This window comes from Patagioenas fasciata, chromosome 6 (assembly GCF_037038585.1).
Source record: "Patagioenas fasciata isolate bPatFas1 chromosome 6, bPatFas1.hap1, whole genome shotgun sequence".
NCBI classification, from domain to species: Eukaryota; Metazoa; Chordata; class Aves; order Columbiformes; family Columbidae; genus Patagioenas; species Patagioenas fasciata.
The window spans coordinates 32322663-32349998 of NC_092525.1; the positions used below are offsets into that span (position 1 = coordinate 32322663).

At 42.0% G+C, this 27336-nt stretch overlaps 2 protein-coding genes and 2 long non-coding RNA genes across 14 annotated transcripts in view; 2 read left to right on the plus strand and 2 right to left on the minus strand.

Moving 5' to 3' along the window:
* The window catches only part of CDC7 (cell division cycle 7), an 18055-nt gene extending 16620 nt beyond the window's left edge, over positions 1 to 1435 (minus strand). For 2 of the 5 annotated variants that reach the window (XM_071810438.1, XM_065842303.2), the window contains exon 1: positions 1353 to 1428. The gene's annotated coding sequence lies outside the window, so the exon portion shown is untranslated. Of the gene's footprint in view, positions 1 to 722; positions 933 to 1334 lie in introns of those variants that run through there. The other 3 variants (XM_071810439.1, XM_065842301.2, XM_065842302.2) reach the window with 3 other exon arrangements.
* Positions 1 to 16695, plus strand: part of LOC139828310 (uncharacterized) — a 25965-nt gene extending 9270 nt beyond the window's left edge. For both annotated transcript variants that reach the window (XR_011739797.1, XR_011739796.1), the window contains one exon: positions 16247 to 16695. This is a non-coding gene — a long non-coding RNA (uncharacterized lncRNA). The remainder of the gene's footprint in view (positions 1 to 16246) is intronic.
* On the minus strand, positions 14039 to 22791 carry LOC136103592 (uncharacterized). Its single transcript, XR_010651647.2, has 3 exons — positions 22693 to 22791; positions 17092 to 17220; positions 14039 to 14583 (listed from the first exon to the last, which is right to left on the minus strand). It is a non-coding gene; the product is annotated as an uncharacterized lncRNA (long non-coding RNA).
* A 3457-nt stretch (positions 22792 to 26248) lies between these two features.
* Positions 26249 to 27336, plus strand: part of HFM1 (helicase for meiosis 1) — a 40571-nt gene continuing 39483 nt past the window's right edge. For 5 of the 6 annotated variants that reach the window (XM_065842296.2, XM_071810440.1, XM_071810442.1 and 2 more), the window contains exon 1: positions 26250 to 26849. The gene's annotated coding sequence lies outside the window, so the exon portion shown is untranslated. Of the gene's footprint in view, positions 26850 to 27336 lie in introns of all 6 variants that reach the window. The other variant, XM_071810445.1, reaches the window with a different exon arrangement.

The window sequence follows — 27336 nt, forward strand, 5'->3', positions numbered from 1 at the left end:
AAGTTTCAGCTCAAAGAACTTTTTTGCAGTTAAATTGCATCCTCAGGTAAAAAAATGTTCTTCATACTATCAAGATAAGAAAAAAGAAACCCAAAACACAACATAGCGACAGATTCAAACAGACCACATAGTTTCAGGGTCTTCCACGTCAGATATTTGAACCTTGCCTAAAAAAATCAGTGATAGTGCTGCTGAGTCCTCGGCTAAAGCCACACTGCTATCAGGAACAGACTGCTGCCACTGAAATGCAAAGTTCCTTTAAACGGCAACTTACACACCTGGTTAGTATTAATATCTCTACTTTGTCACTTGCTGTGTACACATACGCAGGCACGTCGCAAGAAGAGCCACAGGCCACAAATGCATTGCAAAGAGCAAGTTTTATTTTAGTTACCTCTCTACTGGGGGATCTTCAAAGGTAGAGGTGACACCAGCGGGGACGCAGGCACTGGTCAGTTCAGCCCTGCTGGAGGATCACTGGGCCTGCTGAGCTCACCTGTATTTCAAGGCTGCAGGCAGGCGCAGCCTCCCGCTCTTTCTCACAACAAAGCAGGAATCTCAGCCATAGTGATAATGTGCCTGGAGTTTCTCACAGGCCTACATTGTCTAACACAGAGGTTCTACTCATCAAGCACATAAGGTAAGTAAAACAATTAGTGTGATGTATGTGCTTTTTCTACAGAGAGGTGCAAGTCACTTGAGCGTATTTACATTTAACTAACCTCCTCGCCGATCTGGCGCTACGTTCCCATACACTTAGGAAAAGCCAGTGTGGCTGGATTGAGTCTGCAGCGAGCTGGTGTTTCCTACGGACACCCAGCGAACCCGCCTGTCCCGGACGGGGCGCGGACTCACGCAGCGGAGCGGCGGTTTGCGCTGCCTGTGCCGTCCCGGCCGCCGGTGCCGTCCCGGCCGCCGGCGCCACCGGACACCCCGCCGTGCGGCCCGGTCCGGCCCAGCACGCGCGCCCAGCTGCGTTCCAGCTGCAGCCGCAGCGCGCGGGAGCCGCACACGAGCGGCGGGGCCGGGCGCGCGCGAGGTGCTGTCCCGCGGGGATCCCCGGGTGGCCGCAGCCGCCGGGACGCGGGAGGAAAGACACACTTCGCCGCCCCGCGAGGAGCCGCCGCTCCGACCGGCCCCGCGGGGATCAGCCGCGACTGAGGCGGGGGGAACAGAGCGGGATCTCCCCCGGGGCGAGCAGGCCGCGCCGGGTCGGGTCGGGTCCGGCCCGTCCCCGCGGTGGGGCCACGCGGTGCCGGGGCCCTCGGGCTGCCATGGCCGCAGATCACCGGGTGCGGGGGGCGGGCGGGGCCGGGGACCGCGGGGGGACTCACGCGGGGGGACTCACTCACGCGGACGCCGCGACGCACCGGAGTTTTGCCTGCTGCCGCCTTTCGCCGACCGCGCCTCCGCGGCCAATCCCGGCCCTCGACGGAAGCCACCCCCCCGACCAATGGGACTGCCGCCCGGAGGAAGGCGTGCTGCTATTGGCCGGACGGCAGAGAGGCCCGCCCAGAGCGGCGGCCGGCGGCGCGCGGGGCGGCAGGGGGCCGGGTGGGCTCGGGCCTGTGCGGATGGCGGGGCCGACCCTGGTCGCGGAGCTGGGGGCGCAGCGCGGGGGCCAGGGCCGGGCCGGGCCGGGGGGCTTGCTGCCTGAGGCTCGTAACGGACATCGTGTGGTGGGGAACGAGGGATCCGCGATCAGCCAGCGCTGTGCGGGCGGTGAGCGGTGCCTCGGGGCCGCCCCGCCGTGCCCGCCCTGGCAGGAGCCTGCGGGGCCGCGGCCGGTGCGTCCCGTAACTCGGAGCCGTGCGGGCCCGGCGCGCCCAGGGCTGGAGCTGTGCGAGACGTTCGTGCTCTGTACGGCAACACTCAGCCCTTGGAAATTGTCTTTTCTACGTGTGATTATTGCGAAATAATTACAGTGCCTGGAGAAGACCTTGTTCTCATTAGCTCTGCTATAAATTCAGTTAAATAATGGAGGGTCCATGAAGCTGCTTTCCACTCACACCAGTGTTGGTGGAAAGCAGAACTTGGCTCGCTGCTTTGTCTTATTGTTTGATTATGAAACAAAAGGGATTGCACAGATTAAAAATTAAAAACCCGCCTCTTGATTCTAGTCTGTACTGTAGCCACTGACTGACAATGAGCAGGAGTAGGAAAAGAGGCTCTTTATTGGAATTATGTTTTGCTATTGTTTGAAGTTGTGGGATTTTGCTGAAGCCAATGCAATTGCATGTATGTAAATAATTTAGCACTTTTGTCTTCCATCCATTTTGGTCATGATTTCTTTAATTTTAAATTTAAAAAAGAATATTGCTACTTGTTAAAGACTAGCTCTCCTGTGCTGGATAACACACAGGTCTCTTGTTTGCTAGATTATGAACCATAATACTTCATGCAGAGATACCCAACTGCACCCCTGGTTCAATAACAACCGTGCCTGCAATTGCCGAAGTTCCCAAGGCAACATCTAACTTGTGTATTACCTTATAATAAGCTGCTCTTAGGTTAACAAAAGACTTAAAAGCAGAAAGAGGTTCCCCCATTTTGCTAACTTGTGTAGTCTCCTATTACGCTCCTGCTCTGGTGGGGGGACTGGACCAGATGATCTTTTGAGGTCCCTTCCAATCCCTAACGTTCTGTGATTTTGTGAACTTGCTGAGCTGCTTCGGTGCAGCAGCTTGAGATTTTGCCAAATTAGGTGTGCTAACTCTCAACAATTTCAGTTAAGGGTGACAGTATTTAAAAGCAGATTATAGAAAACCTTGATTAAATGAGGGATAATGACAGAATAATGCAGGCCAAATTCTCTTATTTCTTTTATCCATGTAATCTTAAAGAAGTTGGAAGGGCAGCATAAACATTCATGAGCACAGGCTTGTCCCAGTGCTAATGACAGGCGCTGTCATTCTAAATTAACCTCTTGGGACAATCTTACCTGCAGCCATCGCTGCATACGGAATTGAACCACTGATTATTTTTTCAAACTAATACTTGCAAAATAGCTGGTAATTATTTATAAGTTGCATATTTAACTCAGCTGCCTCCTGGCCAGCTCAGGGTTTCAGCCAGCCTTGGCCTCCCTGCCTTGGAGCCGTCATCATGTAGGACACTGACTCATCACCGTCCCTGTACAGCTCCCACTGCTGGCATTTCTGTCAGTCACATCCATCCGCCTTCTCCCCAGCACTTCAGCTGCATTGATACACAGTGAGAAATCTGTTTCATTATATCTTCTGATCTAGACCCTGTCTTGCTGTGGTTTCTTTCCCTGCAATATCGCAATGTATATTGGTTCCAACATCTAAAATAATTCTCATTTAGACCGAGGTCATTTATCTACCTTGATCACTTGTCTCCATTTCTTCCTTTCCTATTGATCCAAATATGTTCTGCTCTTTTGTGCTGTCTTTCTGGTGATTCTAGTTCTCCATCATGTCAAATTTACCTTTATTTGTTCTCACAAGCATAACTGCACTTGTAATATAACCTAATATTGTCTCTCATTTTATTGTCATACTCGTTATAGCCTGCCAAAAATACCAGCCTCGATGCTTGCCTTCATTTATCTCTTTAAAAAAGGCTTTTACCTTCTTGTTTCTCCTCTGTTTAAGGAGGAAGTTCAGTCGAATTGGTTGACTCTCCTCATACGAATATCTTCTCAAAAGTCACCTCTTCATCAGAGCATTTTTTCACGTACATCTTCACAGCAGAGTGACAGATTATGAGCACCGTTTCCACTCTGTTTCCTCTGTACTTGCTTAAGTATCTCTATCTTATTTTTGCTTTATTCTGAATGACTGTAGAACAATTGAAGGCACAGCTTCTGTGCATTTACTACAGCATGAGACACTCCTCTGTTGGCTTGGGTAAGCAGAGACCCATTCGTTGGTGGGGCAGAGAAAGCTCCATCTGCTCATTCAACAGCGAGCCTCCCATTCTAACAATGCACCCAGGTAGGAACTTCTCAGAAGGAAAGAAAACAAACTGCATCAACTGAATATGACAAACAAAGCAGCACATCTAATGCTCTGCAAGACAAACTGCTGCACTGTCTTCTCCCGTGGCTTTACTTCTAGGTTGGATCTGAAGGATGAGAAGTCAAAAGACAAGCCAGGTCCATGCAGAACATTCCTTACAGCTGACAAAGCCCAGCTCTGGGAGCTCGCTGAGAAAGGATACAAACATTGCTGTGCGATCGCATCTACCCCTGACAGAATCCTTAGCTGAATCCGACTTCTTGTATCTGCTAACAGATGTAGAAGAACCCATGCCGACACTAGAGCATGTCTACTAATCTCTTCCTGGGTCAATTAAAGTAGTAGAAGTCTCCCTGCATTTGTACTGTCCTCCAGCTTTGGAAAAAAAGATAAGCAAGATCCAGGAAGATAGTTGATGAACGTATCCAGCACAAACAGAGGTAGGAGATCCTTACATCCCCCTGCCGTCAAGATCATCTGCTCATAAGTTAGAATCTTAGAATTAGAAATCAGAAACAACTTAGAAAAGAGCAAATAAGAGAGGCATGTTCCCTAGCAGTAATAAATATATATATACATATACACATATATACTAAATTCAGTTTTAACAATCATATACACTGTTAAATGTGTTACTCAGTTTTCATTAGCCTAAATGCCACACGCTTTCCAACTTTTAATTCCTCTTTTTGTTAGGCAATGTGATTCTATGGCAAAACATTCTCTCTTTAGCACTAGATTGAGACAAATCTCTTCATGCTATTGTGCCCTTTAGGAATACTGTCAAATTCAATCATTCAGGACTTGGGAGTCTTGCACTAACATGAAGAGATTGATTTGAAAACCATGGGACTACAGTCCTTTTTTCTGTTTTTCATTTTCCATTTCTGTACCTTAACCATTTTACAGGAAAGCTGAGATTGCCAGCTTTGCTCTCACATGCAAATGAGCCTTTCCCAACGCTGCGCAGCCCCGGAACAATGACTCAAATGTGTCAGTGTCTGTCTCTGCCAGTATCTTCTATCGGTTATATCTGAAATTTCAAGAATTATTGCAGTGTCAGAAAATACACCAGAATATAGCAGCCTCTACAGCCTATTTAAAGGGAGCTAAAAATAGATATAAAAATGACCTCGGGCAAAGATGCAGAGGAATTCTTGACCTTTTATAAACGGTGTCTTGTTCAAACAAAGTATGTTTTAATAAAATCAATAGAAGACATATACCTAAGAATAAGAAATGTAGGCTCTCCTACAGAATGGAAAAGTTTGAAAAGGACTGATGGGTCAACTGATGACTTTGCTGTAGCAAAAAGGGTTAGTGCAAACCTTGACTTGGAGTGCACATTAATGGTGGCACTTTTTACCTCTATGTGCAAATTGCCAAGGGTGATTACGGCAGTGTGCACAGTTCTGATGCTCATATTGCAAGATGGACACCAAAAAAACACGAGCATAGAGAAGAGCTACAAAATTATCTGAAACCAGAGAAAATGACGTGATTGAAGAGCTAGAATAACTTATCCACTGGATAAAAAAGATTGAAAGGTGACTTGATAACACTTTATAAATATATGCACAGGAAAAAATATCAAATATAAGGGTCACTTGAACCTACTGAAGAGTGAAATAAGGAGAAATAATGCCTAGTAGCTGGGATCAAGTAAATTAGTGTAGTCTTCAGTACCTAATTCAGTACCACTGACAATAAATAATCCTTGGAACAAACAGTTAAGGGCTGTGGTTGATTCCTTGCCTCTTGATGTCTCCAGATTGAGACTCAATGCCTTCCTGGAAAGTACAGGCTGGCCAGAAACAGACTATGTTGTGTTTGAGAACAGCAGGCTCAGTTCAGGGTTAAATAGAGTTGCCTGTAATGTTCAGGAGATCAGACCATATACGTCCATAGTACCTCTTTTCAAGACTTCATAAATAAATTTCTATACTTTATAAACTCTCCAAAATCCCTATAAACCCCTTCTTCCTCCAAGCACCCCAGATCTGGTTTTCCTTTCCGTGTACGCCTGTTCCGTGTGTGACTCTCGTGTCCCAGTTGTGCAGCGCTGTGGCCAGAAAAACATCTGTGGCAGGTACTGGTGAGAAGACAGCACCCAGCTCATATCCCAGGCTGCTCCACAGCTCAGGAGCAGTTTCTGAAGCCATGTCCCCGGCCCATGCTGTGTTTGCCCCAGGAGAATGCGCTTCATCCCGCTCAGCTCTTTCTACCCAAATCCAGTCCTTCCACACTCAAACACTGCCGGCTGCTGAGGGCTCGCCTCAGCAGACGATTGAGACTACAGCCAAAAGCAAAGTGAGATAGCTGGTTTGGGGTTGTGCTTCACAGACTTTTTCAGCCTTTAGACAAAATTAAAATAGATAAAAACAAAGCTTTCCTCACCAGCAATGACCCATTTAAAATAATTCAAATGTTCTTATATATGCTATAGCTTTTGGGATTGTTTGGAACCTAACAGGAATACTGGGCTTGGCCAAACTGGTACCCACGGAACCAAGGAGAAAACTGGCATCTTACAGGTATTAGCCGAGTGCTTTCCCTTTCCCCATGCTGTATATTGTATTTACTTGGAGCATCTGTTTGAATGTAGAATTACAATTGTCTTTGTTGTTCTCTATATTTTACCCACATATGAGGCTTTTCTCATGGTTAAATAAGAGATTCTGTTCTCCTAATAGATATGCAGATAACACTGTGCTTTTGCTCCACTATCTGACATAAGGCTGAATCTGGTAACCTCACTCCCTGAATAATTGTGTTGTCACTGGGAATACTCACACATGTAAAATGAGCAGGACTTGGCCCTTTGGTCGTATTTTTGTAATAAAAGATAAAATGAGATTTTTAGGAAACTGCAACTTATGACCATAATATTTATGAGGCTGTCAGAACCGCACTGTAAAAATTCATATTATTTAATTCTTCACTCTGACACTAAAGCATCGTTTCATTTATATGCAAATAAGAATATACTCTACTGCTGTTTCTTCACTGAAGAAGCTGTTTGAATTATTCACATTTTATTAATAAAGCTTCATAAATAAGTATTTTTTCTGCTCAATTGGTAGTGGCCAGGGGAGAGAATCTATTTATCAGACTTTGTTATTATGAGCTTCATAACAAAATATGAAGATTTATGGAGTACATAATTAGATGTTATGTGATCGTAATGGAAACATTGGGTTATCCAGATGAAATACTCTATGCACTTCTCCTTGGCAGAGACGCTTTCTAGAAAATGGACTAAACCTAAGTTCCAAGAACTGCCGGTGAAAGGAACAGAGCAATTTAATATGATTTTTTGATGATACACACTGAAATAATTTTGTATAATGAAAAGACGCCTAGGAAAGACCGTAGGGTATGCCAGGGAGAAGCATGTGGGGAAAATGCTGTCCCTCCTCTGGACAGAGGTGCTGGGCTGCAGACCTGGGATTAACTGCATCTGTGGCAGTACAAGGCACAGCCTGAAACTGCCTTTAAACCATCACGTCAGTGTCCAGCATTCAATGTTCCCTTCTGGCACAGAATGTGGTCAGAGGACTCCCGTGGTGAACCCAGTTCCACCTGTGCTGCAAAGGGGGCTGCCGATGGGACTGAGCCCCGGCACTGAACTCCAGTTCAGGACAGCCAGGTCTGCAGCCTCCTGGTGGGTTTAGGCACAACAGGGATGCCTTGATGGGCCATAACAAAACATCTGTTTAGCCAAAACGTCAGCTTATTCATGTCTGCAGCAGGGGAAACTTCAGGGACCCAGGAATTTTCTTCAGCAAAATCAGAGCAAGCCATAGAGACTAAAGCGGCTCAGTGAAGTTTCTGTAAATTGCTTTGCCCAAGTTAGGTCCGTATATTGCAGGTAAAACGGGCACTTTTGAAAATACTGGAACTGAAGCCTCCCTATGGAGCTGGAGTATGAGACATATAGAGCAACACAGTCACGAGATGTCCAGTGCTATTGCACAATAGCACCTTGGCGCCTATGGGTGACCTAAACCAATGAAAATTTAAGGGAAAAAGGCTGGATGTGAAATACCTGCTGAGTATTACAGATCAACCCATAGGGTTTTACTACTGTACGCTGTAACCCAAGCAGTTTTAATCTCGCCTACAATACCTTTGGAATACACTGCAGCAAAACTACTGTAAATTAGAAGCAGTCAAGTATATCTGGCCTGCCTGGGCTTGTGTAGAGAGCTGAAGATGTGTTGTGGGAAAAGCTGTTGGCTTGTATTTTGACATTGCCAATTGGACATGGACTGATTTTAGTGTTTCTCTGGAGGCAAGACCACGTAGCATGTCTTGTGGAAGTCTCAACATCTCAAAATAACCAAGACTAAGAAATTAGCCTGTGATTGTATACACGACTGTTCTTGAACTAATTTTTTGCATGTGAAATAAGAAGCTCCAAGCTGCTATATTGACCTTCATCCAACCAAGCACTTGAGTGTGTACATAACGTTAAACACGTGTAACCTTCTCAAAGGCACAGAACCGAATCCTGGTTTGGTTGACAGAAACAGGGAGGCAAAGGATCACCCACAAATTTTCAACTTTGCATGGTTGCTATTGACAAAGATGCATACTTAATGCTGGTCAGAGCAAAATTTAATCATGCATGGTAACTCTGTAATAATTTACGCATGATCAGGTGTTCAGAATTACAAAATTCCTCAAAAAATGCCAGATTTTACTTTCATGTATTTTGATAACATTAAGCAAGTCCTGAAAGCACTACACTTAAAGTATTCACTGCATTAATTTTTGAAGAAGAATCAATATTGTAGCACTGTAACTTTCATGCCTGGACTTTAATTAAAAAAAAGAAGTAATTACAGTAAACATTTTTCTGGCAACTGTTCAATCTCCTGCATGTCAAATACTAGCCAAAACTTTTAGACATCAGCGGAATGCTGTTATTTGTTATTCCTTTAACAGTATGTATTTGCTGCCTATTCACAATATGATTCACAATTATTCACAATAAGCAGAGTCAAAACAGAAAGTAAAACAAGTATAAATATCTGTTTTGCTGGGATGTCTGTGATAGCACTGTAGCCAAGAATAAGTTTTAAGTCTACAGACATCTGACATGCCAAAAAAATTGTCTTTGAAAATATACTCAAATTCTAACCGCTATGACATTTTATGAAGCATTATTAAAAAACAAACAAACAAAAAAAGGAGAAAAAAACTCTTGAAGTGCATGCTAATTTTGGTATGTTTGATTCCCCGTGGCTGAAAATTGAAAACAAAATCAGCTTGTTGTAGACTATTTGCAATATTCTAGTAAGGCTAGAATTAAAAGTACAGATGAGTTCATAAAACGGGCATACAGTATTCTTCAATTGCATAGTTTCATTTACTGAAATCAGCAAATACTAAATCCAGAGGCATAAACTGTCACTTGCACATCATTTTGTGGGCCTGAGTGGAAGGGGTAAGTTACTGATCCAAAAATTCATATGCAGGTCCTTCCTCTCCACTCCTGGTATAGGACAGATGCTCATTTTCACTACTGAAATGAATGGGAATTTTACTTCCAGCTCTGCAAAGGGAGGAAAACCAGGGATATTAATATGATGATTTTTTTTCCCCTTTTTTTGGGAAGTGGTTACATACAACCAGACCTGCCTGACAGCACCGATGAGCCTGATCAGCTCTGATCAGCCCCACCTGTGGCCCCTCCCCACCCTGCCCAGGACCCTATTTCAGCCCAGGCTGGGGCCATTAGTCTGGTGATGCTGTGACAATGATGGTCTCTAGCTCTCTCCAGCTGTAGGCTGACCTGCAGGCTGGTGTCCTGTGCCCAAGGAGGTACTGGATGGGTGCTGGGGGCTGCCCCTGGCTTCCAGCTCCCTGGCAGGTGAGGTGCTGCCCACCATGGGGATCCCTCCCAGCACTAAGATCTGCCAGCCTTTGATGCGCCCTGGCAGGAATATTACTACAGCTGGTTTTTACTGAGGAAGAAATCCAGCACTCATAATTTCAGTTCTCCACTGTGTGTCTCCTCCATTACAGAGATGAATGGCAGAGTGTCTCCATGAAGGCCTTACAGGCAGGTAGGTCTTGACTCATGTGTTCCCAGCTTGGCAGGTCTCTTTGCATGTAAGTGTAAGTGGTTGTGGTTTAAACTCCCAGGTCCTTTGGCCAAAGTCAGCAAACACAGAAATTTAAATCAGGAACCACGTATCCTAGCTGAGGCAACTAAGTAACCTGATTTTTACTTTCTCATAGCCCAGCACTAAATCAGAGCAATTACTCAGTCTGGGCTGTGATAGACCTGTAGCTTGCTTCTGTTGCTACTTCAGTTTTTCCTTGGGGCAACAATACTAAAGTTTGAGAAAAGCAATTAATTTCTTGCAGTCTTCCCATACTGAAAATAGTCATACCTCTAAGCCAGCTGTCTCCAATACTACCACAGTGCTTACCAGCCACTGCAAAGATAATATTGAACTTAGATAGCTAACCTTTTTGTTTTTCTTTTACCAAGTGGAGAGGATAACGTGCCTTGGAAAGGCATTATTTAAAATGTGTACTGGTGCACTGCAGAGCTTGTTCTGTATTAAGTTCCAGGGATGAATTCTCTTGTGAGTGCTTTGCTGTGACTTGACTGATTCATTTATTTTTAAAGAAAATTGTCTCTTTTCTCTTTACTGTTAGCTACAGGTAATGAAATGAAAACTAGCTTCCTTGTTACAATATAAAAAACTGCAATGAGCTGTCTTTCCTAATTAAATGGAAAGGTGGTAACTTCTGTGAGCTGGTAGAGGAAAATGTTGGAGTTTGCTGTGGCTTCCGTCCCTTGTGCCAAGCGTAGCTTGGTGTCAGGACACAGCGGAAAGCCCTTCTTGCACAGGGCTCTCACACAGGGAGGACACTGACACGATGGTGTGGGGAGGCTGTTCTGCTGCTTCTCCTCCCTGTATGGCAGATGATGCCATGTTTCTAGTCTGCTGTGACCTCTGGCAACTCGGTGGGAGCTGTGCTTTCCTTGTGACCAGCTTGCATGTTCAGGTGTATGAGACAAGCTCTCTCCAGAGAAATGAGGAACAGTACCAAGCAGCATGTATGGCTGCATATGGAATAGGCAGGACAGTCTTATACATGAAAAATTAGCTTTTTTGAGCCCTTGGATGCCACAATTCTCTAATGTGCCTATAAGCACATAAACTCATCTAGAAAATTTATTATGTCACACTGGCTTGCCTATATCTGGTTGCCTGCTCCCTGCAGTAGTGTGTTTTTTCTGGGTGACATGTATGGTAGTTTTTTCCAAAATCTTCCCATACAACATAATTTTTTGAGTTTGTGGATCTCTTTCATATCCTCTGTGAGGAAATACTTTAGTGCTGTAATTTGGTGTGGGCAAGCTCCAAATAGAGGGTTTGGCTGCATAAAAGCTTTCCAGGGCAGAATTTTGATGACTATGTTCTGATTTTTATTTCTGTTCTTCACTCGGTGGTATGCAAACCACAGCACCATATGGCACCGCTACAGAAATGTGTGAGCTGATTATGCAACTGCTTCCTATTATAGCTACAAAGTATGGAAGTGATGAGTTAAATGGATTAAAAATAATGTCACTGTTCAAGAAAGCAGTGAAGCCCAAACACTCATCTGTGAAAACGGAAATATTGTTGTCCAACGGACATTTCTAAAATATTTAATGTCAAGATGACAACTGAAAATTAATTTAATTCATGAGTAATACAGGGAGGTACTCCAGTGCTTTTGCCTAACTGGACATGCTACAAGCATCCCTGGAAGGGGAATGAGGGAAGCAATGGTGGCTGTTCATGCTTTGTCCATGAAGAGTTGTCAGTTACCTAGTGGCTAGAACATGTATTCCACAAACATGAAGTGTTGAGGTTACTGGTTTGGCTACAAATGTGGTGGTAAACTCACACCTGTGCAAGTCTGTGGCACTCTTCAGATGTTGCTTACTATCACAACAATCTCATGTCCCTTTGTCAACTGGAATTTGTAGCAAAATAAAAGGAGTCACTCAGAAACAGGTGTTATCATGTGAAGTTTGAAAACAAATAAGCAGTAGTATTAGATGGAAAGACTGAGAAAAGTGGGGGGGGGAGGGGTTGGACAGCAGAAGCAGCTTAGGAGTGGTTTTATAAACAATACTGGTAAAACTGTAACAAAGGACAGAATGAAGAATGGTGCTAATCATGGGTGAAAACTCACAGGAACATTCCAGCTTTAGTGTGGAGTTACTGGGGAAAGCTGAGAAGTCTTCATGTTTGTCCTAGTTAGAAGGATCTTTAAGCTGTTGTGGAAGCATGCAGCTTAGCAGGGGGTCATCCTTCAGAGATTTGTGAAGGCAAAAGAAATAAGGCAACAGTAATGACCCCCTCCCCTACAAACACTGTCTTTCATGCCAGAAAAAAAGGCTGAGAGGTTACCGCATCAGATCCCTATTATATTCAATATTCTTGTAGCCACAGGCTTTGTGTCCTAACCATTTCCTTTCAACTCTGAGAAACCCAATTTCCTCCTGTTTTTATCCAAAATACACCCTTTGGCACAGTTATGGGTATTCTGTGTTGTAGATGGTCTGTTTATCCCATGGCACTCTTACATAGCACTGACCAATGGGACCTTTTCTCTACTGACTTTATCTGCATTTGTATATATACAATTCAAACCGAGCTGCATGTCACACAGTCCTGATAGCATTTGGTACCCACGCAGCTCTGATGAAAGTTCCTTCCTAAGGAGAGGTAGAGTGGAAAGTCAAGCCTTTAGATGAAAAGGTAGTCTGGAGAAAATCCATGGAGGAAAACAAAGAGAGACACTTTGAACAGATCCTGAAATCAATGAAGAGCTGGTACGGATAGCTGAAAATGGTCGTATTTTTACATTAAAATTTGCCTTAAGTGGATTCATTTTAATGTTTCTGCTGGGTATTTATATTGAGAACCATTAAGGTTAAAATACAAGCATTTCAAATTAGGAAAGTAAATAGCCTTAAATAATCAGATTTCTTAACGGGAGATTTCAGCGAGAATGAATTATGGTAGAAAAATAGATGGCTAAAGCAATGAGAGCAGTAATACACAGCCACAGGAGATACCAGGAGAGGACGAAAGCCAGGGTCAAGAATGAAGTCGGCATCAAAGAGAACAGAGACAACACTGGGTCAGAACAGAGCAAAACAAAAGAGAATGAGCAGCGCATGTATAATATATGTGATAGGCAGGGCCAAATTCTGCCCGAGCTTCCATCAGTACAACTTCATTGGCTCAATCCTCTTAACACAATGTCACTTTCAATATGATCTAACAACATACATGCAGGCTTTTATATAAATCAGTGCACAAGGCTAAATTTCCACTCTCATTCTGTTTCTAGGCAATTTTAACTTTGCTGTTCCACTGTTGTTACTAGTACTGTCCTTCAGCTACTGCTGAATTTCTTCCCTGTGTATCTTCTCTGAGTAAACATTTATCTGTTTCACATCTGTGCTCTGCTTTTGCAAGATTAAATTCTTCACATTAAAAGATCCATTTTAGGAAAGCATGATACTGTACACTATTGCTTAAACAGTATACTATTTTATGCACATTTTGAAACTATGAATTATACATACATACTACCTATCAATGCTCAATTAAAAATATTTAGGTGTTTTTTTTTTACAGTGTTCTATTCACATGTTCCATATTTTGGCAACAGTGGTGTAAAAATGAGTGAAGAAGTGGAGATCAGCTCCCAGAATCAATAAGCAGGAAAACTGACTTTGCTTGAAACATTTTTTGTATCATAGCTTTTATACTTGCAGCATTTATATTATTTTTGAGGTTGTCATTGATGTGAGAACAATTATTTTAATCTAATACCTGTTTTTTTGCACACAAGTAGAACTGTGCCCACTTATCTGCTATTACAATTTATGCATGTGTGCGGGCACACAAGGCTTTACTACTCTAAACCTAGAAAAAACTACGGGTACAGGATGTTTTTAAACTCTAGCTTTTATTCTTATTGGTTGGTGGATAACCCTACAGATGATTTTACAAACAGCCAAACAAAACCAGCAATCGTTTTTAAGTCCACCCCTCCCATGATAAAGTGGTTTCAGTCTTTGCTCCCACTTATGACTCACAGGAAACTTTGCCTCTATCTTCTACAGTTTAAAATACAAATTTAAAAAATTGTGAATCTCTAAAAGTTGCCAACTCACTGCTCCAAAGCTCCAGGCTTTAGCTATTGTAATGTGTATTTTTATCTTAGTTTATCATTATAGATAAGACTGTATTTACTCCTTGTTTACACTGGTGTAACAGATGTAAAATTAACCCCTCAGCTAACTGATTAACGAAGAGCAGTAGTGCTACTGTCTGGTGTTTTCCATGTGCTTACTACACTTGTGATTCTGAAGAGCTATCAACACAAGAACAAAGAACCACAATTCCTAAGAAGTGTTCCATGCCCCTCTAAAGAAGAGGAAAGAAACACACATGAAGCAGGCGGTGCCGTCCCCATGCGGAGCAGCCCTGGCGGGGGCTGCACTTGGTCCTGCGGCTCAGGGAGCAGCCAGCGCTGCTGGGGCGCAGTCACAGAGAACCCGGTACTGAAAGGAAAGTAATACATACATCACTTAAGGCATCTAGCTTAAAATATTAAAAAGGAGAACAGAACTATGGAAAGGGGGGGGGGGGGGGGGGTGTTTTAGAAAATTGCCTGTGGACTGTATTTTAATGTTCTGAAGTTGTTTCCTCAAGCTGTTTTACACAATACCCAGGGTTTTTTTGTGTTTCAGAAGTAGTAATGATTCAATGGATGCAGAATCACAGAAAGCTCCCGAGCTCATCTTATGCTCCCCTCTGCTGCCTTGAAGTCCCGTTTCCAGCTAGTGTTTCAGAACTACAGAGCATGGCAAAGGGGCAAAAATCCCTCTGCAGTGCTAGCGGTTACCTTCTTTGAAAGGAATTCATTTTAAAACAGAGAAACTTGATGTATGTGATTGAAATAATTTGTTTCTTTTTCCTGAGAACTGGTAGATTATTAACCTAGAAGCTTGGTTTGATGCGACAATTACAGTAGTGAAATGCAGCAGAGTCTTTTGTGTTCAGGATCAAGTTTTTTTCCCCTCTCTTTTCCAGTATTTCTGAAGGTATGTCTTATGGGTTTTGAGGTATAAAATAGCAGTTACTTGGAATGTCATAGATATCAAATAGAAATTTAAGTAGCAAGCCTCTCTCCCCAATTTAATATAAAGATAGAGCTTCTTTAATCCTTTCTCAACAAATGGTCAATAGGAAAAATTTAGATAATGCAAAAATATAACTGAAATTTTAAAGAAAAAGCTGCACCTGGGAAATCTCATATTAATGCTTTTTTTTTTTTCTACAAGACTATTCGGAATGAATTAGAAATTACTGAAACATCGATGAAGGAAAGCCATGTTCTGCTGAAATTTCACCATAATCAGAATATTCCACTTGGAGATATTGTTTTTGCCTAAGGTTTTCATGAAAAGTTTCAAAACAGATGTCTTAAAAGGGAAGCAGTCCAATGTATTAGAATTTTACCAGGATGAAGTATCTATTTTTCAAACAGCTCTAGGTGGAAATGTACTTTTTATTCCTTCATTCCACCATTTCAGTTCCTGTGTCACATTAAGGGTGATCATGGTGTTTCGCTGGCTTTTACTTATCTGTCCTCTGTCAGCAATGAAAGCTGTATTTTTGGCCTGTAGAACAGACCTGACTCTATCCTACTCCACCACATCATCTGAAAATGGTCTTCGACAGAAAGATGGCAGTTTTAACAAATTAAAGCAAATCAAATTAAGCTAAATTTCTCAAGCATCACTTTGAATCTGTACCAAACTGCCCAAGTGTAAAGGCAAAACCAACCAAGTTGTATAATGTATCTTAAAATCTTACACTTCTCCTACTGTGAGGATAATGCCTGTGGGCTTCCCAGACACCAACAAACGCAACACTAGTTACACCAGTTAAAAAGAAAGCTCTGCTTTACTGCCAGAGAAGTGAGGTGGCAGTTACTGGGAAATTAGTCTGAATCCTTGAAATTCCTTGTCTGTCAGTGACATGTTGTACAACTTGTTAATTGGTAGGAAAGGAACAATGCTTAAAACACTTATTTCAGGCTGGACATGCAGAAGTTGTGGCCTCAAAGGAGGAGTTTCATTACTGTCTTGTTCTCTAAGGTAACTGCTGTTTTCGTGCTTAGAGCTATACGTACTAATACACGTGTGCTTATGTTTTTAGGTTTCCAATGAATGTTGGTCTGTATTCAGTGGTGGAGGCATGTTTCATACTGTGTGTCAGACAGGAGGATGAGGTGATACCCAAGCTGTATTTTCAACCCTTGAAATATACACAATGTGCACCCCATGAGCAAATGACAAAGCAGAAAGTCCCTGTGAAAGACCACTGCAAATTCCTTTTAGTCTCTGCGAAACAGATGACAACAAGCTGCAGTAATGGCCCTGTCTTAAAAGTTTGGAATGCATTTGGGGAAACAAGAATCTACTTTTGAAACGTGAAATACCTGTGAGTAAATGGGACCAGATCTTTCTTTGGGTACTGACCAAGTCAGGTGCTATCAAAGTTGGGAAGTCAGGATCCAGATGCACCTTCCAGAAGTCTGAGCCACTCTTAGAGCCCTTCCCTGTGCTTCTTCCTTTTTTTTTTTCTTTGCCAAGTAAGCCTCCTCTACTGAGCTGATGTCTGCTGTTTTATTGCATGGTTGTTATTGTGGTGATAGATCCCAGCTCCATCACGACAGCTGCCTTGTGTCTCTCTGCTCTCCTTTGGCATCCAGAGGGCAGCGCGCTGACTGGCAGCACGATAAATGTGTGCTCTAAAACCGCATCAACTCTGGGCTTATATGTGAACACTTTGGTGCGTTTCTCTTGCTCACACTCCATTTTTTAAATTACGATTTCTAATGAATTCTGTGAGTTTATCTAAGTTAACACTAAAGTTCTGTAGATCTATATTCTGTACCTTGTGCACTGGTGATTAAGATTCTTCCCCATATGTGTGCAGTAACTGGGAGGAATAGATTTGCACTGTGATTTTTTTGTTTGTTTGCTTTAGACAAGGCTTACCCCAACACTTTGTTTTCACTGGTACTCCTGCTGTTGCCACCTCTGTTGCTCAAGGAAATGCTTCTGCCTCAAATCCCTCCACTTCCAAAGTCAATGCACAGACCGTGAATATGGGACAAAGGTCACACTCTGGAGAAAACAAACAGTGGAGAGAAAAGAAAAAGTTACAGGCCCCAAAAATGGTGGGACTCGGTGAAATTTAATTACATTTTACATGCGGGAGCTCATGTTGGAGATTCTTATGGACTCTCTGGTCTTACAACTGTGGCTCTGGAGAGGCTAAAGCCAAGAGAAGTACAAGAGCTCAAACAAGGTGACAGGGCATTTATTTTTTAAAATATATTTTTAGCTCATTAAAATTCTATTCTTTCAGTGACTTCTCAAGAAACAAAACAATTCCTTGCCACAAATATATTATTTTTTTTTGCACTGAGTATTTTGTAGTTGGCTTATGAAGGCCAAATGTTAAAGTCGCTTGCCTAAATGTTGCAATTCTAGCTTGTTTTATGGGAAAATAAGGTGCTTAAATGAGTATGAAGAAGTAATGAATGCTAATAAATACCTGAAACTCACACTTTTTAACATTTAGCGATGCTGCAGCAACCGTTTACGTTAAGCTGATCTTATTTTTTTTAAGTATGACTTGCAAAAGCATTCTGTTAAGGTGTAAGTTTTTGATCTTTAGTTTTTCATACTAAATTAAAATCAATTCATGCAATACAGCATTATTAAAATGTGAACAAATTACATTTTCCACTTCTAAATATTGATTTAACCTTTTGACTCTCCTTGCAAATGTGATCCAAACATCACTGTCACTAGGAGTATTTTGCTTCCTTATGGTGGGTATTTGGTTGGGTTCCTTTGCATGAATTAAATATTTGGACAAGAGCACACATGAATGTATTCTCTTGTAGCCTAGGGGAATGCAGTGATTTGGTTAAGAGGGATGTCCCCCAATTCTCAGGTGATTTTTCCTGAGCCATACAGTCGTGTTGGCACACATGCACACTTTCTACATAAGGTTTAATTACCCCATAGCACTTCCAATGGTTTTACCATGAAAGAGCTGAGACAGGCCTGGCCCACAAAACCCAATAATTGAGTAATTGGGATTTTCACTCAGAAGGTGGGAGATATGGATTGAAATCACTTCATAAAAAGGGAAGAGATCTTAGTGAGTGCTGTATCTATAATGCTGTTTGGGAAAATAAGAAAGGAGGATGCTACCATTTTTTGTAGTGACTTGCTAGATTATGTAAGTTCCAAAGTCTTCCCCAGAATTACATAGGAGGCCAAGGCTTTCGGTTTTCCACAAGGCATTACAGTAGAAAACATACACCACGTTCCAGCAGGCAACACACGAAACTGTCAGGGTATTACTGCATCCTGAGTTCTGCAGATGCAGCCTCAGTCCACTGACCATTCCATATTTTCTTTATGTATTTAAATATATATATGTGCTCTTCTGAATATCTTATAAAAATTAATCAATAAGTCTATATGATCTGAACGAATATGTGAAAGGGCTGATTAGTGAGTAGCTGGACTAAATATGCAAATTACAAAGTTTTCTTCATGGTTTTATATCAGAAGATGTTTTAAAAACTTTATCAATGTCAATGTGTCAGCCTGTATTTCTCTGTGAAATCTTGAAACTGCTCTTTCATCTCTGTTGTAAACACATCAACAAGTATGTAGAATGTCTTGACTTTGAAATGCTGTCACCTGCTTTCTATATCGTTGTCAGCAGTCAGCTTGTTATAAAAGTGTTCCATATCTAGCTCTGTTTCTTTTGGTACTGTGTTGACATACTGCATTTTTCAACTGTGTTCCTTGCTGCCTCTCCCATTTTTATCAAAAATTCTGTGTGACAGAAGTTTTTCTTTGCAACATGTTGCTATCTCAGGTTCTCCACTGTCACCAAAGCAGTTGTGCTGCTTTGAGGATAAATTGAGTCTGTGTAAACCATCTTCAATGTTTTGTGCCAAAGTTCAGTGGGATTTTGAACTCAAATGTTTTTGTGATGGTGAGAAGTCCCCAAGCCTCAGTCATTGCCTTTATGTCCTACTTTGGAAGTTTCCCAGAACATGATCAATCTAATTCAATGACTCTTCCTGACGTGCTCTGCAATGTGGAGCCCCTGGTTTGCTTCGAACAAACCCATCTGGTGATGTACAGTTTCTTAAGTGTGAGTGCACTTGGGCTTTCTGTTCTCCTCATGTAAATTGCTGGTTTGGTTTGGCTTTTGTTTTCAGAAGGTAACATGTGAGGAACTGGTGCAATTTCCTCAAGTGTCCTAACTGAAATTTTCAAGTTTTCAATTATAATTGTTTCACAAGGATTTTCAGTCCAAAAATACAACACTGCTGAAGTTTACAGAGGTAAAAATTTGGTTAAATTGGAAAAAATATTCTGTTCAAATGCTTTCAAGACTTGTGCAACAGAATTGCTTAAATCTGAATGTGAAGGTAAGTGAACACGAGAACTACTATGAAGTAATACCTTAATATCAGATACTTGTATCATTCTTGTGTGTACTGTAATGTCAACATCTTGTTGAATCTACAGCAGTACAGTTCCCTCACACCTTTCAGAGACCCATGTTATGCTAAATTCCTTAATCAATAAGGCCCAAGTGCTGCACAACAAGAACATTTTCCTGGTATCTGATACAGAGTAAGGAGGGTTGGCTTATGTCCCTTTGATCAGCTGCAAGGATATGTACTTCTGCACTCATACTTCTTCCTGTTTATTATTTGCACTGCAGTAATATCCTAAAGCTCTACTCAGGACTAGACATTTTATGATGCAATCAGTAAATACTACTATACTATCAAGCATCAAATTATTGAACTTATAAGGGTCAAAACAATGTTATTTATGATCATGAAAGTTAAACTAGATATGCGGAAAAAATACAAACTTTGAGGAATGTATGCTTTTTATTTCAATGCAAGGAGAATAAATTTCACTTCTGAAGAAAGATCACTGCATGAACTCTTTTCCCCTCTATCAGTACAGATAACACTCCTGATAACTAACATATCATAGATATATCTTCTAGTTACGGTGTGTTTCAAAACCAGGTTGACATGAACCAGAGATCAAACAAAATCTGTATACATGGACCTACTTTGAAAAAGCTAAGGATCTGTAGGGTGTTCAGATCATATAGTCTGCAGAAATTTAATTGGCATATTGTTGCTGTTTAACTTAAAATGCACAGCATAGCTACAGTACAGAGAATTACTAGAAATAACTGACTAAGCAGGCTGTCATACTAGGGACGACAGTTTAAAATTATCAGAATTATCTCTAGAATGTATATGTCTTAGCCCTGACTACATCAAGCCATTAACCGTATTGGCTGGACCCTGTTCACCTCACATGTGGATCACACTGCTTCTTTATCACAGTTCATGTGGCTGAGTTGCTTTATTCCACCTTGATGTAAGTTAAGGGGGAAGCAAGAAACAAAGTAAGGTGAGCTGTTCTAGATATCTTTGGATGAGCACCTAAGGACGAATAACCCCATGCACCAGTACAGGTCAGGGGTTGACCTGCTGGAAAGCAGCTCTACAGAGAAGGACCTGGGAGTGGTGGTGGACAACAAGTGAACAATGAGCCAGCAATGTGCCCTTGTGGCCAAGAAGGCAAATGGTGTCCTGGGGTGTACTAGGAAGAATGTGGTCAGCAGGTTGAGGGAGGTTATCCTTGCTCTCTGCCCTGGTGAGGCCACATCTGGAGTACTAGGTCCAGTCCTGGGCTCCCCAGGTCAAAATGGGCAAGGAATTACTGGAGGGAGTCCAGCAGAGGGCTGTGAAGATTATCAGGGGCCTGGAGCACCTTTCTTATGAGGAAAGGCTGACAAAGCTGGGTCTGTTCAGCCTGGAGATGACTGATGAGAGATTATTTATGCTTATAAATATCTCAAGGGTGGATGTCAAGAGGATGGGACCAGATTCCTTTCAGTGGTGCACGACAGGATGAGGGGCAATGGCCACAGACTGAAACATAGGAGATTCTGTCTAAACATGAGGAGAAACTTCTTTACTTTGAGGGTGCCAGAGCACTGGAACAGGCTGCCCAGAGAGGTTGTGGTATCTCCTTCTCTGGAGACATTCAAAACCCACCTGGACACATTCCTGTGCAATCTACTCTTGGTGAACCTGCCTTAGCAGGTGTGTTGGACTGGAGGATCTCTAGAGGTCCCTTCCAACCCCAGCCATTCTTTGATTTCAAAGAGGTCAGTAGCTAAGATATTTGGCTTTTTTTTTTTCCCTAAAGAAAATACAGTGGACACAAAATCAAGAAAATAAATATCCTTCAATATCAGACCTATAGATGTGATGTGGCCATAGTGTCAAGCAAAGAATCAAGGTCTCTTTATGTCTCATCTGTTCCTCAAACCATTGTCTGTCAAAATAAAAAAGATTTCAACAGACAAACTCTCTTGGTGAATAAAAATGCTTTATATTCTAAAAATTCATCCTCTATCAGACCCATATTTTCAAAACTTGCAAATTTTCTTCCGCCCCTTGAATGTGGACAAATACCTCAGTCACGCTAAGATTTCTGTATAAGCGGCATTTCCAAGATAAGAAACATCCCATTTCCTAAGAATGAGACTTGCTGACTTATTCTATGGACCTTTTCTTTTAATGATGTATTTTCTTGCTGGCTTAATGAGCAGGAGCAAGTTTGCAGGTTTTCACTTACAATCCTAGCTCAAAGTCAACCAGTCTGCCAGTTGTACTGAGGAATATTTGTAGAACTGAGGATCTGCAAAATGAATGTTTTGGATGTATCTTCAGTGATTTAGAGTGATACATGAAGACTACTTTATTTTTTTAATTTGCAAAACTGTACACAAAATGAAATTCATAAGCAGTGTATATTACTTCAAAACATAGGCAGAAGAAGACTTTACTTTCTCCAGAGAACTAGTTTGATAAAATGATAAATAGGCTCACACTACAACAAGAAAACATTACCGCTTAACGCTCTGTTCTTGTACAATGCTCACCACAGAACTGGAACTATTAATAATGTTATTTTTGTTAAAATTGTTTTTATTTTGTACAAATGAGAATATTATTCTAGGAAAAATCTGTAGATTTTGCAACACGATCATCTAAGTAAAAGAAGAAATCTACAAATGTATTTCTTTTCAGGGGTTTCTGAATCATTTTTCTCAATGATAGAATTATAGTTTCCAATCCAAAGCAAGAAATTATGCTGACAGGAAATCTTGCCAAAGTGAATGAAGTATCAGAGGATCTGGAATCCAGATGTTAGCTATTGTATACTAGTAAACATCATTGATTCATAATAATTTAGAGCAGAAAGCTAATAAGATCATGTTGTTGTACCTTATACTTCTGTTGAGATGTAACCTTGAAAGAATAGCTCTAGCTTAAAAAACATCCATTCTTTCCTTCCTTTGAAAAAAGTACATTGTTGGAACAGACAAGATGAAAATAGCAGTTAGTTATTTTCCAAAACTAGCAGGTTTGTAATTGATTCAAAAGCAGACTCCATGGATACTCTTATCAGTGGGACATTCTTTATGTTTTGAGGGAAGCAGCAGTGACTTACCTCTTAAGAGGTATACTCCAAAAGAGTAAATATCACCATGGTGTTCTCATTTTCTTTCTTTCTGCATATGTCTCATTCTATCAGCTGAGCCTATGATTTAAATACACAAAAATTAAAAAGTATCAGATACGTGAACCGTAAAATCTATACTCAATAGTATATATCCTTTGTCTACATGCAAAATTGCTAACGTCTCTAAATAGTATGACATAAAATAATGTGTTTGTACATGATGAGATTAATTCAGGGTGGAGTTGTCAATGTGAAATGTGCTAGTTTTATTAATTTGAAGCAGGATGTTAGTCCTGTATATAATGAAAATGGTCATTGGTGGTTAGTTCATGCTTGAGGGGTTCAGTGGGAGGAGTTCCTCTCTTAAAATCAAAAATGTATGGGTAAGAAACTGAAAAAGGAAACAAAGGTAAAAAAGTACAAGAAACAACACATTGCCCATCTCATCATGAAAAAAAAAAAAAGGCGTTCAAATATGTTTAACTATAGCCACATGAACCCCAAAGTAAGTTCAAGAGCTAAACTTTGCGGGGAAGCAGATGTTGGGGCAGGGCTGGAGCAGGAGCTGGCTGGGAGCTGCGCCGCAGGGGAACAGCACCGGGTATCGGCTCCGGGAGACCCTCGGGCGGACACGCAGAGCGGCACTGCAGGGCCCAGCCGGGGCTGCATTTAGCTCTCTTAAGACCCAATCTTGCAAACGCTTATGCACATGAGTAATTTCAGCTGCTGTGAATCAAGTTATTCACCTGTTCTAAGTTTTTGCAAGGGTGGTGCAACATCAGGCCCACATTTTTAAATGCTAGCCAGCCAGATAAAATGGAAGAAACTCCCTTTTTCCTCATCTAAGCAACTGAGTTTTTGCTGTGTTTTTATTTCCTGATTTTGACTAGAAAAGCTTACAGCTGCAAATATTTTTTTAATTCTTGCATCTCACAATTTCTTTAATAAATGAACTACCGCAACCACCTCAAGCAAATGGTAAAAATGATACAGTTCAGCAGTTGCCTGTAATTTCAAGCCCTTCTAATACTTCATAGTGATTTCTGTTACAAGGTAGGGCACTTTGTAGAGACCAATGGTGTTGTCACATCTCTGAAATTGTGGATAAGCCAAACAAAGGAAACTGAGATAATTCAGTGATGATTGTCAGCCCACTTATGTCTTGATACTTTTCTGCATTTTATTTGTTTGTAGCTGATTTGTTCCATTTGTAAGTCATGGAGAAAACGGAATCATCTAACAGCTTTGCATTTCCTAAGTATGTGTATTATTCTGTTACCATATGGATCACTGACCAATGTCTGGTGTTTGTGATTTTCTAGTTGCGTTGCTACAGAACATGCAGGTTTGTGACTTAGTATGTGATCTCCATGAGCTGGAAAGACTCAAAACATATGGCAGATCAGATGTTAGGCTTGGGGAAAATCAAAAATTAAACTGTCTCAGAGCAGTTGAGAGACTGCTTTGCTATATATTTTATGTGATTTGTGTGTGTCTTGAGGGAGATGTCACCTAGGGAAGTGAATCGAAGAAAAAATAGCTTTAAAAAACGAACTGTTTGTATTATGGCTTTAAACTTTAAAGTCTGGTCAGCTAAAAGCAGATGTTGTGAACTAAGATGGAAACTTGCCTGAGGCCAGAATCGAAGAAGGCATTCTCTAATAGTAAGAAGGAAAAAAATGCTTTCTGGTTTCAGAATTTATTACAAGCACAAAATGAATGCTTATTGTATGCTTTTAAGCACAAACATTTTCCCACTTCTGTTCAAATTACTGAAAAATATTGGTGGCTTCAGAAATTTAATTTCAGACAATGGGTTTATTAGCAACCCGACTGTATTCTGAGCTCTCTATCACAAAATCTTTTGTTATTCTGTTCTGGCCAAGAGCCTGTCATGTTGGAAGGAGCAATGAAGTGCCTCTTACCCTTGGCTGTCTGCCCAGTAATTAGATGGGGAGGTGGATTAAAGTATCTAAACATGTGGTGTAAACTTTGGAATACTGTAGTATGACACAGTTCTGATGCGAGCCTTTTTAAGCTAACAATAATAAAGACTTCATATACAGATAACTGTAAAATTGATCATAACTATTGCTGCATGCTTCTAATTGACCTGGGCTTGCATGGTCTGAGAGAATATACTTACGTTATTGTCCTGGTTTTGTTAAAAACAAGTTCTCTTTTAGTGAATTTGCCTGTCAGCTAAAGCCTTCATATTAGCTGCATTTTCCTGGAGAACCCAACACATGTTTTGGTTAAACCTAGCAATGGAATGCAAACTTATTGATAAGCATGGATGGACATCTCGCGAGAGGGGCAACGAGAAACTGGTGATCGAGAGACTGACCAACGGTGTGTAACATTCCATTCACGTGAATACTTCATATAAAAGTGGGAGATCATGAGGATCTCGGCCCTTTTCCCTTTTGTCTCTTTCCCTTTTTCCTCATGGCTGACATTAGGAGAGGACCTTGCTGGTCGTCCCTGTGAACTGAGGCCTAGTGAGAGACTGAATCCAGCTCCGGTTGGCTGCAGAGTCTAATCCAGGACTTTGGGTGCTGGCTCTGCAGTTGCTGAGACTTACAAGATTGGTTTTGTATATTTTGTATAATTTTCTCTATTCTTATTAGTAGCATTAGTAAAACATCTTTAATTTTTCCAACTCTCTTCTCTCTGTCCTTCTTTCCCTCCCAATCACCTGTCCTGAGTGGGAAGGGGGGAGAGGGAGGGGCAAAAGGGGGAAGTGGGGGGGAGAAGAGGTTAACAATACATCTGCCAGGGTTTGATTGTCACCCCGCAATCCTAACCCTCGACAGTTATGTAAACATATAATATGTAAGAATTTGCAAGTTAAAAATTAATCAATATTTTCAAGAAAGAGAAACAAAAAAGTTGATTACATAAAAATTATTTATGTTAAAATCAATCAATATCTGAGAAAATATTCTGTCTCCTTTTCATCTATTTATGTATGAGGAAATACATATTTACAGTAGCTGCCTCTATAGTGTTTGTTCAATGGCATGAAGCTTTGAACCAGCTCAAAATTTGGTCTGAGACAGTTCTGCAGTTTATTTTCAACTTACTTTCAAAAACTAAGTAATTTATTTTCAACTTACTTTCAAAAGCCATGCTCTAATGGCAAGTCCACAATTAGAACTTGTAGTATTTCTAGGGGGGGATGAAACCTACTTCTGCATTTTACAAATACTTTACATTATATTGTTTTCATTGATATAAGCTGCTGGAGGCAGCTTTGTTGCTCTAGTTCAGTAGCAGCGGGATGGAAAAGAATATAGTAGTGATTTTCAGAAATCCACTAGAAAATATTTTAAGGATATTTTCAGCATATTTATTTAATCCTGTAGGAATACTTTTGACGGCAGTCATAGGGTGTGAGAATTGGCTGCCTTTTCGGACTTATTCCAGGGTGAAAAGTAAGGGTTTTTCAACAGATAATTCCTGAGAAATCCATGTTTGAACAAGCCCTAAATCTGGCACGAGTGGAATCCCTCCACATACCTTTTTTTTTTTTACCGTTTTAAGGAGAATTTAGCCCCTTTCTTTCCCCTTGGTTTCAGGATGTGTGAGGGTAGGTGGTCTGTCCGGTGATACGGCCGCGCCTCAGGGCAGAGGCGGCGGTGCCGGAGCGAGCCCCATGCCGCCATTTCGCGCCTCTGGGCGCCCGCAGACCCCGCCGCGGCGAGGGAGATCCGGACCGGCCGGCTCCGCACACTCCGGAGGGTGGGCCGGCGCTGGCGAGAGGAGCTGGCGGTAATCGCTGCTGCCCGCGGGCTGGGCCGGGCCGGCCGAGGGGCACCGACCGCCCCGCGCTACCGGGCGCTCCCGCACCGCCTTGGCCCCTTTGGTACCGCCATTTTGCGCGGCGGTGGCGGGAGGCGCCGCTGGTGAGGTGGGAGCAGCTCTGTCAGGTTCTCCGTCCTCAGCCGAGGGAGGAGGGCCTGGCTGTGAGGGAGCCTCAGGGGCTCGCAGGAAGGGGAAGGGGCGCTGAGAGGTGGGGATGCCGTCAGACTCTTCAGGACACCTGCTCCACAGCTGGCAGTGAGCAGCTGCACTTCATTTGGGTCACTGGCCCGAGGGTTGTGACCCTCACTTTGCACCCATGTATAGAGCACTAAGGCAAGGTACGATAGTCTGAGGAAAAGATTGGGCTTTAGGAGGGACGTGAAAAGCAAAGGGGCTTCAAAACTGAGCAGACCACTTTGTGGCCTGTAGAGTTTGGAGTAAGTCTCTAGTACACTGTTTCTGAAAGCAGATACATGAGAGGTCTTTGCTTACAAGAGCTGGCAAATGTTCTTTGTAAGCGTGAGTCAATGGTCTGTCCTGTGGCTGCAAACACGTACTCGTGTCCCTCATTCTGCCATCTTGAATGCATTTTCCCTGTGCCAGCAAACAGCATTGAGAGTATGAAAAAGACCCTTTGATTCACACCCATCTTTCTTGGAGATGTGTTTTGCCCTCTTCCTCCGCCTCCCCCCCCCCTTTTTTTTTTAAATATTCTTTAAAAGCATGAGAGATGTTTTGCAGTTTCTTGGCTGGGGATTTTGAGAGGCCTGTCCCAGCTGACAGACAGCAAGCTGGTGGATTAATGCAGAACAGCATAAAGGAGTG